We start from the raw sequence: 19180 nt of genomic DNA, 5'->3' as shown, positions 1-19180 counted from the left end.
TTGACGCAGTCGAAATTTTTTCAGGAGTGGTCAGTTGCACTTAACCAAATTCCTATTTAGTGTCTTATTTAGCAATTATTGAAGTTATAGTTTTTGACGGGGATGCACCACCCCAATAACTAATCATAGCCCGAGATCGCCCAGCCGGTGCGACGTCACCTATGTCAAGGGGCCCAGGAAACAATATACCCCTGAGCTAAGCAATTCCTGTGTCACATCGACCAATAAGTGCTGTGTTGTAACATCTGTTGCTTGGTGCAGTACTTAGAATGCTTTGATTGACGATAAGGTAATCATGGCTGCAAGAGACAGTAATGTTACACATTACATTTTGCCACAACTCCAAATTTCCGTAGGTTGTTAAGGCGAACTTTTGGTACAACAGACCAGTGTCTCCGTGGTTCATTATAGAATATTTATGTGACTACCATTGATGCAATTTAACCATTATTTCCCTTCTTTCTCAAAAATATCTCTACAGCTAAAGCGCCCAAAATATGCAACACCGAAACGTACAACACAAAACAGTGAATACTGCAACAACCCTGTCATGCGAAAGTACCGTTATATGGTCGCTGGTGTCAAGATGACAGGTCAACATAATGTCGTTGAGAGGCTCTTCCATTGCTTTCAGCGTACCTGTACACCAAAGGCATATCGGCCTTCATTGGCATAATGCTTCGTACCACTGGTAACGTACAGTGGACATACCGTGAAAACAATTCCGAAACAGTACAGACCATTACTGAAGATCAGCTTCATGTTACGGTGTGAAATTGGAAATTTACAGTACTAGAGTACAAACGTAAACGTCATCCTTGTATATTAGAATATTCTTGTTCCAGGAAAGCTCTAGAAATGGTAAGCTTTACTATAGCTGTAACCTGGAAATTCATTTCCGTCGGTAATACAACATAGCAGAAAGAGGGAGAAAATATCTTTTTCGATCTCGTTTGTGTTTGGATCAGCTGTGGTTCTGTATTACTAATGGCATTTCGTTATTCAGCATGGTATTTTGAAAAAGACTTGGAGGACATTTATTCATGAAGGTAATATGACTCACGAGTTTTCCTTGTGATATGGGATGCAGTAGGCTCTTACAGCATGGAAAGTGTATATGAATTAAACAAGAAAGATTTTGACTAAATAATCGACATATGCATAAATTCATGTTTTTAAGTTTTTCAGTATTGCTCTTCATTTGTGGCTGACTTTATCTTTCAATGTGTGACGTAAACGTGCAAATAATCACCGAAAACTCTACGCATTGTTCTGGGATAACAGTTATTCTCTTGTATTTTAGCCATGCGACACAAAAAATTATTTGCCACATCTTTGAACGTGGACTACTTACACCACACATCGTAATATAAAGAGAAATATGGATGACACTTCGAAGCTGTATTCACTGACATATTTCTCTTTACATTACGATGTGATGTGTAAGTTTAATACTCGTACACTACCGAAAAAGTCTGAACTTCATGGTACGTAAACAAATCTCTGGTTCTTCATCCGATTAAGCTTTTGTGTGAAGAATAGCATTGAACTCAAAATGTAGAAAAAATAGAGATAATGCAGCTCAGTACGGTAAACAATCTTCTTCGAATACAGTAACAGTAATGTGCTGCATGACACAGCAACCCTGGTAAAATACATAGGGAACAATGCTTCAGGGGTATGTAAGGCGAAAGCTCTCGAAATCCAACACTGCCATTAAAAAATTAAGTAAACTGTAATTCGAATAATTCGTGCTTTAATACTACGTCCAGAGAGCCCATAAGAACACTGATAGAGAATCGTATTGTCAACGACCCACAACATATCATCAAATAGAAAGTAAAATAAATAAACGTAAAGGATATTAAAACTAAAATACGTATCTAAAATACGTACAAAACACACACACACACACACACACACACACACACACACACACACACACATTCACATTCACTGATTCTTAGACTATTTAGCTTCTTTCGGCACCCTAACATCCCACTTCACTGGTAACCTCTTAATTTCAAGTGATCCCTGAGTGAAGAGATCGAATGCAGTGCAAATCAGCGTTAAGACATGCAGATTTTTTCTTACGCATAAGCGTAACCAATGGGAAGGATAATAATGTTCACTTCACACCCACTAATTATAAATAATGTTAAAATTCAATTACCCTAAAAGTGCCGCGATGGAACTCCACCTATCCAGATATATAATTTCGGGTTTTGTTTGCCGACTAAAAAATAACAGAGAATCGGATGAAAGGTTTTGTCAAAGACAGAAGTAAGAACTTTATTGTAGAGGTCAAGTTACTCTCATCTACAATGTACACAGAATCCAGTGATCATAGCTTCATCGTTTTCAAGCATTCAGTCGTAAATTAAACAGTTACTGTACTATCTCAGATAAGACGAGGTAATATTTAAAGCAACGTAAAGTCACATTAGGTGATGTAATTGCACTGTCGTACGTCTGAAATAGCGTTCATGGGGACTGTGAAGGGATAAATGATCCTTATCTTGGACACTTCTGCCCCGGCGTGATATATTTCAGTAATTACCTGCCACTGCTGTTAAAACAATAAATAGTCCCTCGTGTGTCCAATGAGGACAATACGGGTGCACTGCAGTCCTATTATGTAGTCCCCAAGGACTGCTTATGAAGTAAAGGACGGCGGAATTTTGTAGAACCGAGCACAAGAGAAGAGAGAAAAAAAAATAGCTGCTCGACGATGAGCATGATCTGACATTTGCAATAATTCCGGTGGAAAACGCGCGAGCACGGCTCTTCCATCGAGAAAATTAAACCTCACTGACTGACGAAATACGATAAAAGTCCCATTAACGAAATCGCCCGGGAGACTGCCTCGAGCAGACAAAAAGCAATCCCGGGGAGTTCCTTTGATATGAATAAAGAGGACTCCGAGGCGGGCATAATCTCGCCCCTCCCGTATTACATTCCGCAAATCGCGTATGCAAATCCGCAACAAAGTAGCGGCACAAAAAATGTAAACTTGGTGGTCCCCCTTCGCCCTTCGTACTCTACCTGCCGTTATAATTCTACGTGACAGTCTAGTCCGTGATAACGCACTTCCAGTGTGGATTCCGATGTGGCTGCTTTGAAATTGCTTCCCCTATTCGTCTTGCACAAGCGGGTGAAAAAAAAATCACATTTCCCTGTAAGCACGGTTTACTACTTCGCACAACTGCATTTTATCGTGCCAGCCAATGGAACGGAAGTTAATGTTCTTTGATGCTGTTTGCGTACATCATTTATGAGAACTGATGGTGACGAGTTCCTTACCACATGTCAAGAGCATTTTTTTCTTTCTAATCTAATCATGTTGTCTTTCTGGTCTTCAGTCGTTGCTGCTCTATCCCATACAAGTCTCTTCATTTCCGATTAACTGCTGCAACTCACAGGCTTTGGAACCTTCTTACTGTATTCGTCTCTTAGTTTCCCTGTTCAATTTTTACCCACCACACTTCCCTCTGGTACTAAATTGGTGACCCCTTGATATCTCATAATGTGTCCTATCAACCGATCCCTTCTCTTAGTCATGCCACAAATTTCTTTTCTCTGAAATTCTGTTCAATACCTCTGCATTAATTACATGATCAATGCATCTAATCTTCAGCAGTCGTCTGTAGCGTTGCATTTCGAAAACTTCTAGTCTCTTCTTGTCTTAACTCTTTATTGTCCATGTTTCACGTCCATAGAAGATCACACTCCAGACAAATACCTTCATTTAAGACTTCCCAACATCTAAACCTATTTGTGGATGTCTATCTTATTGCATTGTAGAGGGACTTCTGATGATGATATATATGAGAAAAAAATACCACCACAGCTGTACCTTGAGAGCGTCTTTATTCTGTCACACGCCTAGTTTCGGCGGCACATTACTGCCATCCTCAGGCCTCCCCACTGTCAAAAGAGTATTTGATTTCCTTGGCGCATTTAGTGTGGGATCCTTTTTACTAGTAGACATGGGCTACTTTCATCAGGAGTCTACACTGGAGACCGTGTTGTCTCCAGTGCCTGAGAATGGCGGTAATGTGCCACCGAAATTAATAGTACGTTAGAATAAAGACATTCTCAAGATAAAGATGTTGGGTACTTTTTCTCATGCTTAAACCTATATTCGGTGTAACAGATTTCTTGCCTTCACAAACACCTGTCTGGCAATTGTCAGTGTGCCTTCTATATCCTACTTCGTCCATCATCGGTTAGCTTACTGCCCCAAACGCAAAACTCATGTACTCCTTTAAATTTTCGTTTCCTAATCTAATTCCTACATTATCGTCTGATTTCATAGGACTACATTTCGTTATCCTTGTTTTACTTTTGTTGCTACTCGTCGTATACTCTCCATTCAAGACGCTATCGATTCCGTTCAACTAATGCTCCGAGTCCTTTGCTGTCTCTGAATGCATTAAAACATCGGCAAATCTCAAAGTATTTATTTCCTCTACCTAAACTTTAATTCCTATTCCAAATTTTTCTTTGGTTTCAACACTGCTTACACAATGCACCAATTGATTAACATCAGGAATAGGCTAGAACGCTGTCTAATTCTCTACTCAATCTCTGTTTTCCTTTCTGGCTTATTGGCTCTGATAACGGCTGTCTAGTTTCAGTGCAAGTTGTAAACAGCCTTTTACTCCATGTATTTTACCCCTGCTACCTCCATAATGTAACAGAGTGTATTCCAATCAGTGTGAAACATTTTCTCAGAGTCTACAAATGCTGAAAAGTAGGTTTATCTTTCCTCAGCCTACCTTCTAAGAGAAACCGTAGGGTCAGTATCACCTAGCCTGTTCCTACATGTCTCCGGAATCCAACCGATCTTCCCCGCGGTCAGCTTCCACCAGTTATTTTTATTTTCTGTAAATAATTCGTGTTATGTATCTTCAACCATTAACATATTAAACATGTAAATCAGTAGTGTTCATACCTGAGACCAAATGTTTTCTTTGGAATAGAAGTTTTTACATTCTTTCTGAGGTCCGATGTATTTCGTCTGTCTCATATATTTTGCACGCCAAGTTGAATAATTTTGTCATTGCTGGTTATCCAGAAGATATCAGTAGTTCCACTGCAGGGGCATTGTTCCACCGTCTGTGCTTCCAACTTAACGTGTTTTCATAGAGTGCAACTGTGATAATGGACTAGCGTCTTTGGCAAACAATCAAAATGTTTGGGTCACGTGTTCGAACGCAGTCACTGATTAAAACTTAACAGTAATGGCGATTATAGTCTTTCGGCATAAGAAGTCACCCTGGTTGTGCTAACTGCCTAATCAAAGAGGGCGAAGAGCGGAAGGAATTTCAGAGCACTCTCTGGCTCTAGTGGGAAACTGCCCTTAAATGGTGAAAGAATCTGCCATGATCGACGGCATAAGGATGCAGAAGACACTGGAGACCAATGCACTATAGATACGTAATGTGTTTCGCCAGGGCATGGGACGAGTAACTGAAAGAAGTTGATAATGAGCTCTCCACTGATGAATGACTATGCACGAGTGCCCCAGTCAAATCTCCGGGAATGGACTGCGTAGGAGGTGGTGACAATCAGAAAATGATCGAATACCAACGAAAGCTAACGTTCTACGGGTCGTGGCGTGAAATTTCACAAGTTTGAACGTGATAGGGAAGATGTAAAATCGGAAAAAGGAAATTCTAAAGCTCAGTATAGGTATATTGAACGTTAACGAAGCGAAATGGAGAGAAATGAAAGATTTCTGGTCAGATGAGTATTGAGTAATAGCAACAATAGCAGAAAATTGTATAATGGTGGGAGGAGTTGTTGTGGATAGGTAATATAACAGAGAGTGAGTAACTGTGAACAGTTTAGTGATAGAGTTGTTCCCATCAGAATCGGCACACCGACAACAACAGTTCCGGCATTCATGCTGACGGTGCAAGCAACAGATGAAGAGATAGGGAAAGTGTATGAGGATATTGAACGGGTGATGCAGCATGCAGAAGTAGATAAAAATGAATCAGTCAAGGGGGACCAATGTGATTGTTGGTTGGTTGGTTGGTTTGAGGAAGGAGACCAGAAAGCGAGGTCATCGGTCTCATCGGATTAGGGAAGGACGGGGAAGGAAGACGGCCGTGCCCTTTAAAAGGAACCATTCCGGCATTTGCCTGGAGCGATTTAGGGAAATCACGGAAAACCTAAATCAGGATGGCCGGACGCGGGATTGAACCGTCGTCCACCCGAAGCGAGTCCAGTGTCTAACCACTGCGCCACCTCGCTCGGTCAATGTGATGGTAATGGAAGGAGTACATGAAGGGGTTTCGGAAGGATATGGGCTTGGTAGTAGGAACGAGAAGGCAGAATTATTATCTCAGTTCTGCAATAAATTTCAGCTAGTAATAACGAATACCCAATTGAAGAACCGCAAGATGAAGATGTACAATTGGAACGCGTTAGATTACCATGGCCAAGAAGAGACACCGAAATCAGATATTGGCTAGTAACGAATATCTAGGAGCAGATACTGACTCAAATCACCGTTCACTAAAGTTGATGAAAAGGCTGTAGTTTAAGTTACTAGTCAGAAAGAATAAATAAGCAAAGAAATGGGATGCGGAAGGAACATTGGGCTAAACGTCCCGTCGACATTGAATTCGTTAGATACAGAGTAAAAGCTCGAACTGCGTCAAGGATGAGGAAGGAAATCGGCCGTGACTTTGAAACGAACCATTCCTGGAGCGATTTAGGGAAATAACGTAAGACCTCAGTCTGGATGGCTGGACCCGGATCTGAACCGTCGGTCTCCCGAATGCGATAGCAGTATGCTAATCACTGCGCCACCTCGCTTATTGTTTGATATGGAAATACTAAAATATGCTATGGAATGAGGCTATAGATACTGGGATAAGGAGGAGGCAGTTCAGTTCACTAGGAATGGACATCCCTAAAGAGGGCAGTCACTGAATGTGGAAAGAAAAACTTTGGTAACGGAGGGTAACTGTGAAAAAACCAAGGTTAGTAGAAGAAATACTTCAGCCGATCGACCAAGCAAGAGAGAATAAATATGTCTAGGGAATTTCAGAACAATTGAAATATAAGTCACTTGCAAATGCAATAAACAGGAAGTGCAAGGAAGCTTTGGCGAAATGGCTGCGTGAAAAATGTTAAGAAGTCGAAAAATGAAAGAGCGCAACAACATAGGTGCCCTGAGAACTCCACTGTTAAACGCAGGGGAGAGAGCGGGCAGGCGGAGGAAGTCAGTTGGAGGTCTTTATGAGGGGGAGAACTAGCCAGGTGAAGTGATAAAAGGAAGAAACAGGAGAATAGTAATGACATAGCGTATCCAGTGTATGGTTTATTGGAAGCAGCAACAAAACGACTATCCAAGTTGGTGTGTAGAATGTACACTGTGTGATCAAAAGTATTTGGAGATCTGGCTAAAACTGACTGAGACGTTCGAGGCGTCCTTCATCTGTAATGCTCGAGTTCAGTAAGCTGTCGGTCCACCCGTAGCCTTGATGACAGTTTCAACTCTCGCAATCACACGTTCAATCAGGTGCTTGAAGGTTTCTTGGGGAATGACAGCCTATTCTTCAAGGAGTGCTGCATTGACGAGAAGTATCGATGTCGGTCGATGAGGCGTGGCCATTCCGTCACCGGCAGTGAATTACGAACAGGTGCTTGATCGTATTAAAAGACGCAATCGCCATCCCCGAATTGATTGCTCGGCAACAGTTGAAAAGAAGAAGGTGCTTAAAACATCAATGTAAGCCTTTGCTGTGATCGTGTCACGCAAAACAACAAGGGCTGCAAGCCCTCTCCATGAAATACACGACCAAACCATAACGCCACCGCCCCCCGAGTTTTACTGTTGGCACAACACACGTTGGCAGATGACGTTCACCGGACATTTTCCCTACCCACACCTTGCCATAGGATCGGCACATTGAGTACCGTGATTCGTCACTCCATACAACGTTTATCCACTGTTCAATTGTCCATTATTTACGCTTATTTCACCAAGAGAGGCGTCGTTTGCCATTTACCAGCGTGATGTGTGGCTTATGAGCAGCTGCTCGACCATGAAATCCATGTTTTCTCACCTTCCTTCTAACTGTCATAGTACTTGCAGTGTGTTCGGATGCAGTTCTCTGTCAGTCAATAGACGTGGTCGGTCTGTAAGATTGTGTGCTGTACGTTTCCCTTCACGATTCCACTTCGCTATCACATCGGAAACAGTGGACCTAGGTATATTTAGGAGTGTGGAAATATCGTGTGCAGATGTATGACACAAGTGACACCCAATCACATGACCACGTTCGAAGTCAGTGAGTTCCGCGGAACGCCTCGTTCTGCTCTCTCACGATGTCTAATGACTACTGTGGTCGCTGATATGGAGTACAGGCAGCACAATGCACCTAATATCAAATACGTATGTTTTTGGGAGTGTCCGGACACTTTTGATCACACAGCGTATGAGACTGCCGATATGCTATTTGACTTTCGGGTAGCCATCATTTACACAAATCCGAAAATAGCAAGAGTCAGCAAGTGGGAGAATTATAGCACAATAACCTCAACAGCTCATACATCGAATTTTCTGGCAAGAATAATATACAGAAGAATGGAACTGAAAACTGAGGATCAGTTAAATGACGACGAACATGGCTTTAGTGAAGGTAAAAGCACGAGAGAGGCAGATGCGTTGTTTCAGCTGACAACGGAGGCAAGAATGAAGAAAAATCAGGACACGGTCTTTGCATCTGTGGACCCGAAAAAAGCGTTCGACAAAGAAAAGTGGTGCAATATTTTGGAAATTCTGAGAAAAGTAAGGGTTAGCTATAGAGAAAGACGGGTGATACACAATATGTGCAAGACGCAAGAGGGTACAATAAGAGTGGGCGACGAAGAAGGTAGTACTAAAATTAAAATGGATATAATACAAGGATGTAGCCTTTGGATGCAGCTGTTCAGTCTGTACATGGAACAAGCAAGGATGGACGTGAAAGAAGAATTCTAGAGTGAGGTAAAAATCCAAGGTGAAAGGATATAAGTGATAAGATTTCCTGATGACATTTTTATACTCAGTGATGTGAAGTAGCACTAAGGGATCTCTTTAATAATATGAACAGTCTCATGAGTACAGGATCTGGACTGGGAGTAAATCGGAACAAGACGAAAGCAATGAGATGTAGCACAAATGAGAACAGTGAGAAGCATAATATCAGAATTAGTGATCACGAAGTAGACGAATTTAACGAATTCAGTTGCCTATACAGCAAAATAACCGGAGCAAGGAGGCTATAAGAAGCAGACCAGCGCTGAGATTGTTCTCCTAGACAAGAAATTTCTAGTAGTCACAAACATAGATGTAGTTTGAGGAAGGACTTTCTGGAAGCAATGTAAGGTAGTGAGGCATGGACTGTGGGAAAACCGAAAGAGTGGAGAATCATGACTTTTGAGATTTGGTGCTGCAGAAGAATGTTGAATGTTATTTGGAATAAGGAATGGGGGATGAAGAAGAGACAGGATGATAGGACACCCCTTAATACATCAGCCATTAATTACCATGACACTAGAGCAATCTAAAGAGGGTAATAAGTGTAGAAGAGGGCAGAGATTGGAATAAATCCATCAAATAATTGTAGATGTGGGTTGCATATGCTAATCTCAGCCTTAATGTTTGGCACAGGAGAGGAATTTGTGGCAGGCCATACCAGACCAGTCATTTGACCGATGGCATACAAGAAAGAGCAACAAAACCACGTGATGGAATACACTGATCAGCTATTCTCTAGCATCTGTTCATTTTCATTCCATGTCAGTATGTTTTCGACAGTCCAGTTGCCAATATATTTACAGTCTAAACTACACCTCCGTATAATCTTTAGAACACTGGAATTGATGGAATGACATTAACTAGAAACCTTTTCACCAGCAGAGGTTCTACTACTACACTTCTAGTAATGTAGCACGTTAGGATCCAGAAGCCCCACCCATTCTTTTCTTCTTAAGATACCATCTGCTTGCTAAAAGGGCAAAGAAGATGGATGGAAAGGGATCACCTAATGTGGAAGTTTAGGATACATGTAATAGCAACACGTTGATACAATACACGATCCCTGCACGTGTGGTAACTTCGATGTTGATTCGCATACTAATGCCCAGCTAAGTGCTAGTATTGGAGCTCTTTCCTGTCCCACTGCCACATGGACTCTTTGCCTGGCGAAAAAATACAGCCGTGCTGGCGCATAAAAGATCGGTAAACAACGATGGAATGAATCTGGTACGCTGTTTAGGGTGTTGGTTTGATTTGGGCTAGAGGGATAGTGCTCATCTAAACTAATCAGGCATATATTTGTCGCATCAGGCATGACGTTTTGACTTATTACTGCTTTACTGCTAACTGTATTCGCAACACGCTTAGTAGACATTATTCATGTAGAGTCCTCAATGTAACTGCAAATTTATGGGATTCTACTGGATGTAGTTCTGGAGATATGACGTCATATAAATTGAGTGCGTGAAAACGAAACTGCAGGGCGAAATCCAGTAGAAATACCGCCGAAATAAGTATGAAAAGATACGTGAACTTTTAAATTGGTGTGAAGTAGACGTAACATGTGCAATAGCAGGGAAAGCCGCTAGTAAGAAACGTTTCCTATAGCACTGAATCGTTATCAGTCTAATATGGTACACATTTTATTTACTGTCTGGAAAGAAATAGTCTTGGGATAAGAGCCAGCATCCTCCGATTGCGGAGATGTTAAAACATGCAAAAAGTGGGGAGGGAGAGAGGAAGAGATGGACCAACAGAGGCTGGGGACAGAGAACATATACCCAGATATGGGGGAAAATTAGATGGTGATATAGAGGGCAAGGAGGAAATGGATAGAGAAAGGGAAGAGGTGGAGATAGAGAGGAAGGGGAGGACGACATGGTTAGGGGAACGGAAGACCAGAAGAATGGCAGAGATTGGGGAAGGAGATGAACTGAGAGCGGGGGAGGAAGAGCTGCATTAAGACATGGGGAGGAGGAAATGCGCATTGAAAGAAAGAGGAGATGGACAGAGAGAGATGAGAGGAGGAAGAGAAAAGGGACAGCGGAATGAGAGGAATGAGGAAGCAGGAGGTAGAGGAGCGACTGGAAACTGAGTAGGAGCCCGGGGGGGGGGGGGGGGGGGATGTGTAGAAGGAGAGGACTGAAGGTGGGAAGGAAGATATAAGATATGGACAGAGAGGGAGGGAGCAGACAGTCAGAGGTGGAAGTTGCAGATGCCAGGGAACCGAGACAGGGGGAGGGGCAGATTTACAGCAAGATGTGGGAGTATCAGATGGACAGAGCTAATGGCAGGAGTAAATTTACAGAGAAAGGGAGGAGGAGAAGGGAAGGGAGAGGGAAGAGAAGGAGATGGACAGTTAGAAATGGAGGAGATGGAAAGAGTGCAGGGCGGAGGAGATGGAGAGAGACAGAGAGAGAGAGAGAGCGGGGGGGGGGGGGGGGGGGAGGAAGGAGATGATGTAATGCAAATGGAATAAATACGTACCGGGGCAACAGTGGGTATTTAGTTAGTTTATTAATAAAGTCCGTTACTAATGTGTCTCATAAAATTACTCGATCGAATTCATGAAACATTAACTAGACTATGTAACAGTTTTGATTTTTCTATCCGTTAAATTTTCTCAAACGTTTTTCACATAGTCATCTATACTGGTATGTTCTATCACTTATTAAGCACGAAGAAAGATACTTGACGTCAGAAGGAAATGTTTAAAGGCAAGCAACCACTCTAAACTATGGGGTACATATTTTTTGCTTGGCTTTGTTGACACAAAAACATTAGATATAAAAAAGAAACTAAAGGCAGATTTTGCGATATTAAAATTTAAAAGGAAAGAGAAATGTTTACTCACCATTTCAAAGAAACACGTATGATATGTCACCTTCACTGGACCGGGGAATGTAACATGCAATGCATCTACATTTTTTTCTGTATGACTAAAGCGAAAAGTGACGGATATTTTAGGGAAACAGGACATTAATATTTCATGACTCGCTACATAAGCTTCCGTAGTTTTCGGATATTTTCCGCTCTCCCTTTAATACTGATTCACTGTATCTACTGGAAATAATATAAATTGTGAAGCGAAAACGCTATTTCGTGGGAAGACGGAGCTTACAGATAAAACCGGATAGCGTTTCTAAATCTTTTCTTAATATTTAGAGTACTTCTGAGGAATTATCTGAAAATATCAAAGCAGTTTGCAAGCGGACATCGCCTCTTGTAGTTTTCCTTGAACTGAACAGCAAAATATGGTATTCACTGGACGAAGTTCAATTCTGTAAGAGGTTTATACAGTTAGAAACGTACATACAAGGTTCTTTGTTATGCTTGCTGCGCTTTTACTTCACCAAAGGCTAAAATGACGATCATGCGATAATAGGGAGGATTTTGCAAAATTGCATAAATTTTGACGCTTCACCAGTCCTATTCGAGTGGACGCCGGTTAAATGCCCTGTGCGGCTTCCCGTACTTTGATTTTCTGCGGTCTTCCTAAATCACTGAACCGTGGTGGCTCCTTTCACCTACCCACTATCGAAACCTTCTACACTACTGGCCATTAAGAATGCTACTCCAAAAACAAATGCAGATGATAAACGGGTATACATTGGACAAATATATTATACTACAACTGACATGTGATTACATTTTCACGCCAATTGCGTGCATAGATCATGAAAACTAGTACACAGAACAACCACCTCTGGCCGTAATAACGGCCTTGGTACGAGTTGGCATTGAGTCAAACAGAGCTTCGATGGCATGTACAGGTACAACTGCCCATGCAGCTTCAACACCATAGCACAGTTGATCAAGAGTAGAGGCTGACGTATTGTGACGAGCCAGTTGCTGAGCCACCATTGACCAGACGTTTTTAATTGGTGAGACATCTGGAGAATGTGCTGGCTATGGCAGCAGTGGAACATTTTCTGTATGTAGAAAGGCCCGTACACGACCTGCAACATGCGGTCGTGCATTATCCTGCTGAAATGTAGTGTTTCGCAGGGATCGAATGTAGCATAGAGCACAGGTCGTAACACATCTGAAATGTAACGTCCATTGTTCACAGTGCCGTCAGTGGAAACAACAAATGACCGAGACGTGTAACCAGTGGCACCCCGTACCATCACCCCGGGTGATACGCCAGTATGGCGATGACGAATACAGGCTTCCAATGTGCGTTCATGGCAATGTCGCCAAACACGGATGCGACCATCATGAAATTGTAAACAGAACCTGGATTCATCCGAAAAAATGACGTTTTGCCATTCGTGCACCCAGGATCCTCGCTGAGTACACCATCGCAGGTGCTCCTGTCTGTGATGCAGCGTCAATGGTGACCGCAGCCATGGTCTCCGAGCTGATAGTCCATGCTGCTGCAAACGTCGTCGAACTGTTCGTGTAGATGGTTGTTGTCTTGCAAACGTCCGCATCTGTTGACTCAGGGATCGAGACGTGGCTGCACGATCCGATACAGCCATGCGGATAACATGCCTGTCAGCTCGAGAGCTAGTGGTACGAGGCCGTTGGGATCCAGCACGGCTTAAAAAAAGCGGTCGCTTTGGCGGCGTCGGGGAGGTCTGGCGTACATCGCAGCGAAGACAGTTTACGTGAACTCTTCGCGCAGTGTGAAACTGGCCCATCTGTAGTGCCTGGAGCCACGGACACGCCTGTATCTGGTTGTTCAGCTCTGTGTCCGATTATGTACTGCGCAAGAACTTTGAGCAGATGAAAGTTCTTGGCACATTAAAACTATGTGCCGGGCCGAGACTCGAACTCAGGACATTTGCCTTTCGCAGGCAAAACTTGGTGAGCTGTCCAAGCACTCTTCACCTCCCGTGGTCACAGCTTTAATTCTGACAATACGTCATTTCATATCAGCGCACACTCCACTGCAGAGTGAAAATTTCTTTGTGGTAACATCCCTCGGTCTGTGATAACCAGTGTCTTCGCAATATCCTTTCTTCCAGGAGCGGAAATTCTGCTAGTTTTCGCAGGTTAGCTTCTGTGAAGTTTGGAAGGTAAGAGATGAGGTACTGGGGAGGCGTAGCGCCGTATACCGATCCTGCCATTGAGGCGGTTAAGTGGGAGATGTGTGTCAGAGCTGGATAGTGACAGACGGTGACGCGAGATTGGACGCTCACGTAGTTTGTTTATCAGCCGATAGAGGACAATATTTGATAGGGGACTGTGGTATAGTTTCGATTGTGCCCACTAGAATGCACTATAGTAATAGAATGTTTTTCATAAACTGTTCTAGTATTTTCTTAAAGTGTTATTACGGCTTTTTCTGAATGTAAAATGTTATAAATGTGTTTTAGCAGTATGAATGATGCGTGAGTGTGGTTTACGGTTAATGTGAAGATAATTGTTTAACGAGTTATGTAGTGGGATTTAGTATGGGAACATTGCGAAGAAGTATGGATGTGGACAAAGGGGATTTTAGTAGAATTGATTTGCAAAGTAACTTTATGGTAAAGGGAAAGTGTAAAAAGTGCACTCGTTAGGTTTACTATTTTGCGATTGGCTATTGCTGAAAAGGGCGGACATACGCGGGAGAATATTGTTTTGCTATTGGCTGTTGAGTAAACTAACCAATGGTAAAGCAATATTCATCGCGCGCCTTTCTCTGCTGGTAGAGAAGACAGAGTATTCTAGAAAGGAGTCGGAGCCTAGCTATGAAACAGTTTGGACGTGTGTAGTAATAAATCCGAGGGAAACGATAAGGTGCCGGATCTAGCGGTGTTTCATACGTCAAAAGTGTTGTAAAGTGACTGCATAATTATTCCGATGGGTGTGTAGAAATTTCGGAATTTTTAAGTGAATTTTGTGATGAGAAAAGATATAAATTCCGCGTGGCTTATTGACCAGGCCGGTGACTAAAAACTGTGACTGTATTAGGTACCGACAGACTTAGTATTTATCGAGCATCCTCAATCAGAAAAAATCGGTGGTTTTTGTAGCTATTACTTGCTAACGAGCGTGAAAGGGATGGTGAGTGACTGTGTTAAGACTAGCTTGCCAGTGATACTTGTTCAAGTTTCAGAATATATTAATTAAAAACAAAATTTCCAACCTTTCATTTCGTGTGAAAACTTTCTCCTGAAACGTAGATCAGTGACTTTAATTGCAGCCTGGTTCACGTCGAAGTACAGTAGGTTTCGCTCGGCTTCCCTACTGATGATCTTCTGGGACAATGTTCACAGGTTCGTCGCAAGGACGGAAGGAACCGCGCCGCCGCACTGACAGAGCTAAAGCAGCGGGCACGGGTCGTCAGTAGTGCCTGGATAGTTCAGCCTGTGGAGCACTTGTCCGCGAAAGGCAGAGGTCCGGCCCACAGCTCTAATTTGCCAGGAAGTTTCATATCATCGCACACTCCTCAGCAGGGTGAGAATTTGATTCTCGTTTTAGCAGATGTATATATTGATTGACTCGCCATAGACGCCTTTGTTATTTGACTCTATGTGATTCAAAGACCAATCTATTGCCATGTGTGCTCAGTGTGCTTTTGAAGTGACATGTGTTATTCGGCTGGCCAGCAGAAAGAGTGTCTCAATGCGGTGGTCATTGTAGTGTAACGACGTAAGATTCGTATAAATGATTTTCTTTTGTCATATGACCATGCTCAGATTTCGTCACCTACGTCAGTTACAAAACACTTCCAAATTATTTCAATTCTTTTTAAAGTTGTCTCTGAATGGTTCTTGAACGAAACTGTAATTAAAACACCATCATTTGAGACGTATGCGCAGAATTACGTCACTCAGTCCAATTGGTTTGCGCAAACTTTTTTCAATTTAGGTTTCGTTTGTTTCTTCTCAGTAATTATATTAATGCAAGTAATAAATATTAAAACCACATTGAATAAACTTTCAAGACTCAAACTCGCGATGAACGTTGTCAAAAATTAATAATCTTGTCAAATAAGTTAGTAATACTTCTTCCTTAACATAATTCTTCATAAATATATTCTCGGAACACGTATTTAAACTTTTGTAGTATACACTAGTTTTATTATCTTCCTATATACTACATATGGACGTGAACCTGAGCCTTGACAAGGTAGGACTAAACATTTACAACACCTTTAAACTTTCTATGACGTCATTGTTGTAGAAACATCACAAATTCTTATTTTTTCAGTTTTTGGAAGCACGACGCAACAACTCGGTTTCAGGATCTTCTGTTGATCTTTGGCTGTCGACCCGCGACGTATAGTGGCCAGCAATTTTCTCTCTGGTGCCGGCAGTGAAGATGCTGTCTCCGTTCGTTGCGCCGCCCTCTCCTTACATGAAACATAAAAATAAATAGAAAACTTTAGGTAATTCACAAACATTACAAGTATTACTAAATACATAAACAAGACACTAAATTAAACTTATATTGACCTGCAAACTAGGCTGACACTGGTTGATGGGTGAGGCTTCAATTTCGCGTCCCACTACATCTTCCACAACCATGACTCAGCTGGCCTCTCACTTCTTCTCAGCAGATCCACCTCATTGAGTATAGACATCACTTCCTTGGCGATCACACTGCAGGCTTACATTATGAGGCCGCCGTAATTCGGTGAAGAATCTAAATCAGCATCGCGAGGTCTGTAAACAGTATTCAGCACGCAGCCAGGGCGTACGTACTTCAGTATAGAAATTGTTACATTTGCAGCTGCATTTTTCTATTGCCTAATTGGTACCCACTCACCGTCACCTCCCACTCGCACCATGTTAGCTCATAGGTCATACCCCTCCTGCACGTGAGGCGCTGGCCTTTAGTCATTTGTGTGTGACGTACCTAATTGGTCACGAGAGTCCTACAACTGCGCCACATAGCTTTATTTCTTTTTTTTAAAAGTTTGAAATTAATACTAGATGTCAAAGAATGAAATTATTAAGTTTCCTGAAGAGTGTTATAAGTACACTTTCTTGATATTTTGATCGCAGGATGGCCTGATGATGGTCCCTGATCCTGAAACTTGGTAGCTGGCAAAATAGTAATGTACCAACACACTAAATCAAATAAAATTCTTCTGATTGTATTGATAGGTCTATTGGCCAGCATTATCTCTAGAGTATGACGTGAATAATTATTTGAATGATAATTACTTTAAAATATACCACTTTTTATATGCGGCTAAAATGTATAAAATAATGTCTCCGATCACCACACAGATTCCTAAGCTCGTAAAAATAGTCCAGAACCTTGAGGATTGTGAATTTTCAGTGGCTATGGAAATACCTTTAGGACTCAAATCGAGAATCTTCTGGCGCATCCAACAGACAATAGTGAACTACTGATCCATTATGCATTGTAGGGGCCCCCTTTTGATCATTTTGCTCCTGACAAGTTCTTCCATAGCTGTTAAAAATTCACAGTCACAATATCTGTAGACTCTAGGGACAGAATTAAGATCCTGCATGGGACTACGGGAATTGTTCTGTATCTTCTAATATGAGCTGAAAACGTGTATTATTAAAACTCAGTTTTATTGATATAATTATTATCTGTTTATAAGTCTGATGTGTGTGAAATTCCGCCTCGCAAGGTAGACGTGCGTTCTATTTCGTCTTGTCACGGTTCGCGAGGCTCCCCCTCCCCTCCCCACATCGGTGGTTCGAGTCCTCCCTTGGGCATAGGTGTGTGTCTTGCCCTTGGCGTAAGTTTATGTTAATTTAAGTAGTGGGTAAGGCTAGGGACCGATTACTTTTGGTCCCATAGTCTTTACCACAAATTTCAATTTTGTGAAATTTATAAATCGATTTCACACGTTTTTATGAAATTAGAACAGACGAAGGTTCACTTCAGAGTCTCTTCACCTGTGTCAATCAATACGTTGCTCCCTATAATATATGTATCCCGAAATGACTGAGATGGTGGAAACTGGAGAGATTCGATTACAAATGGAGGCTTCACGGAAATCGTTCTTCCCGCCAAACAGTCGCGACTGGAATAGGAAAATGGTAGCGATGCACAGAGTACCCTGCGGCACACGTCAGAAAGGAAAGCGATTTATCATCCAGCTATCATCTACTTACGAGCTAGTCTGAAAATTTCAAGACTGTATATCACCATCTATATCTCTATATATAGATTGTGGTCAGAGTCCACATCTGCCCCTGGAAATGTCTCACAATTTAAAACCTGGTTCCTGAATCTCTGGCTTAGGATATATGATGGTGAGACAGAGATTAAGGAGCCAGGTTTTAAAATGTAAGACATTTCAAGGGGCAGATATGGACTCTGACCACAATCTATTGGTTATGCACTGTAGATTAAAACTGACGAAACTGCAAAAAGGTTGGAATCTGAGGAGATGGGACCCAGATAAACTGAAAGAACCAGAGGTCGTAGAGAGTATAAGGCAGAGCATTAGGGAAGATTGACAAGAATGCGGGAAAGAAATACAGTAGAAGAGGAATGGTTAGCTTTGAGAGATGAAATAAGTTAGCAGAGGATCAAGTAGGTAAAAACACTAGGGCTAATAGAAATCCTTGGGTACCAGAAGAGATAATGAACTTAACTGATGAAAGGAGAAAATATAAAAATGCAGTAAATGAAGCGGGCAAAAAGGAATACAAACGTCTCAAAAATGAGATCGACAGGAAGTGTAAAATGGCTAAGCAGGAATGGCTATAGGACAAATGTAAGGATTTAGAGGATTATCTCACTAGGAGTAAGGTAGATACCGCCTACAGGAAAATTAAAGAGACCTTTGGAGAAAAGAGAACCACTTGTATGAATATCAAGGGCTCAGACGGAAACCCAGTTCTAAGCAAAGAAGGGAAAGTAGAAATGTGGAACGAGTATATAGAGGTTATATACAAGGGCGATATTCTTGAGATCAATATTATAGAAATGGAAGAGAATGTAGATGAAAGCAGAATAGGAGACATAATACTGCGTTAAGAGTTTGACAGAGCACTGAAAGACCTAAGTCGAAACAAGGCCACAGGAGTAGACAACATTCCATTACGACTACTGACGGCCTTAGGAGAGCCAGTCTTGACAAAACTCTACCAGCTGGTGAGCAAGATGTATGAGACAGGCGCAATACCCTCAGACGTCAAGAAGAATATAATAATTCCAATCCGAAAGAAAGTAGATGTTAACAAATGTGAAAATTACCCAAGTATCAGT

This window comes from Schistocerca gregaria, chromosome 8, assembly GCF_023897955.1.
Source record: "Schistocerca gregaria isolate iqSchGreg1 chromosome 8, iqSchGreg1.2, whole genome shotgun sequence".
Taxonomy (NCBI): domain Eukaryota; kingdom Metazoa; phylum Arthropoda; class Insecta; order Orthoptera; family Acrididae; genus Schistocerca; species Schistocerca gregaria.
Note: the sequence above shows the minus strand (reverse complement) of the source record.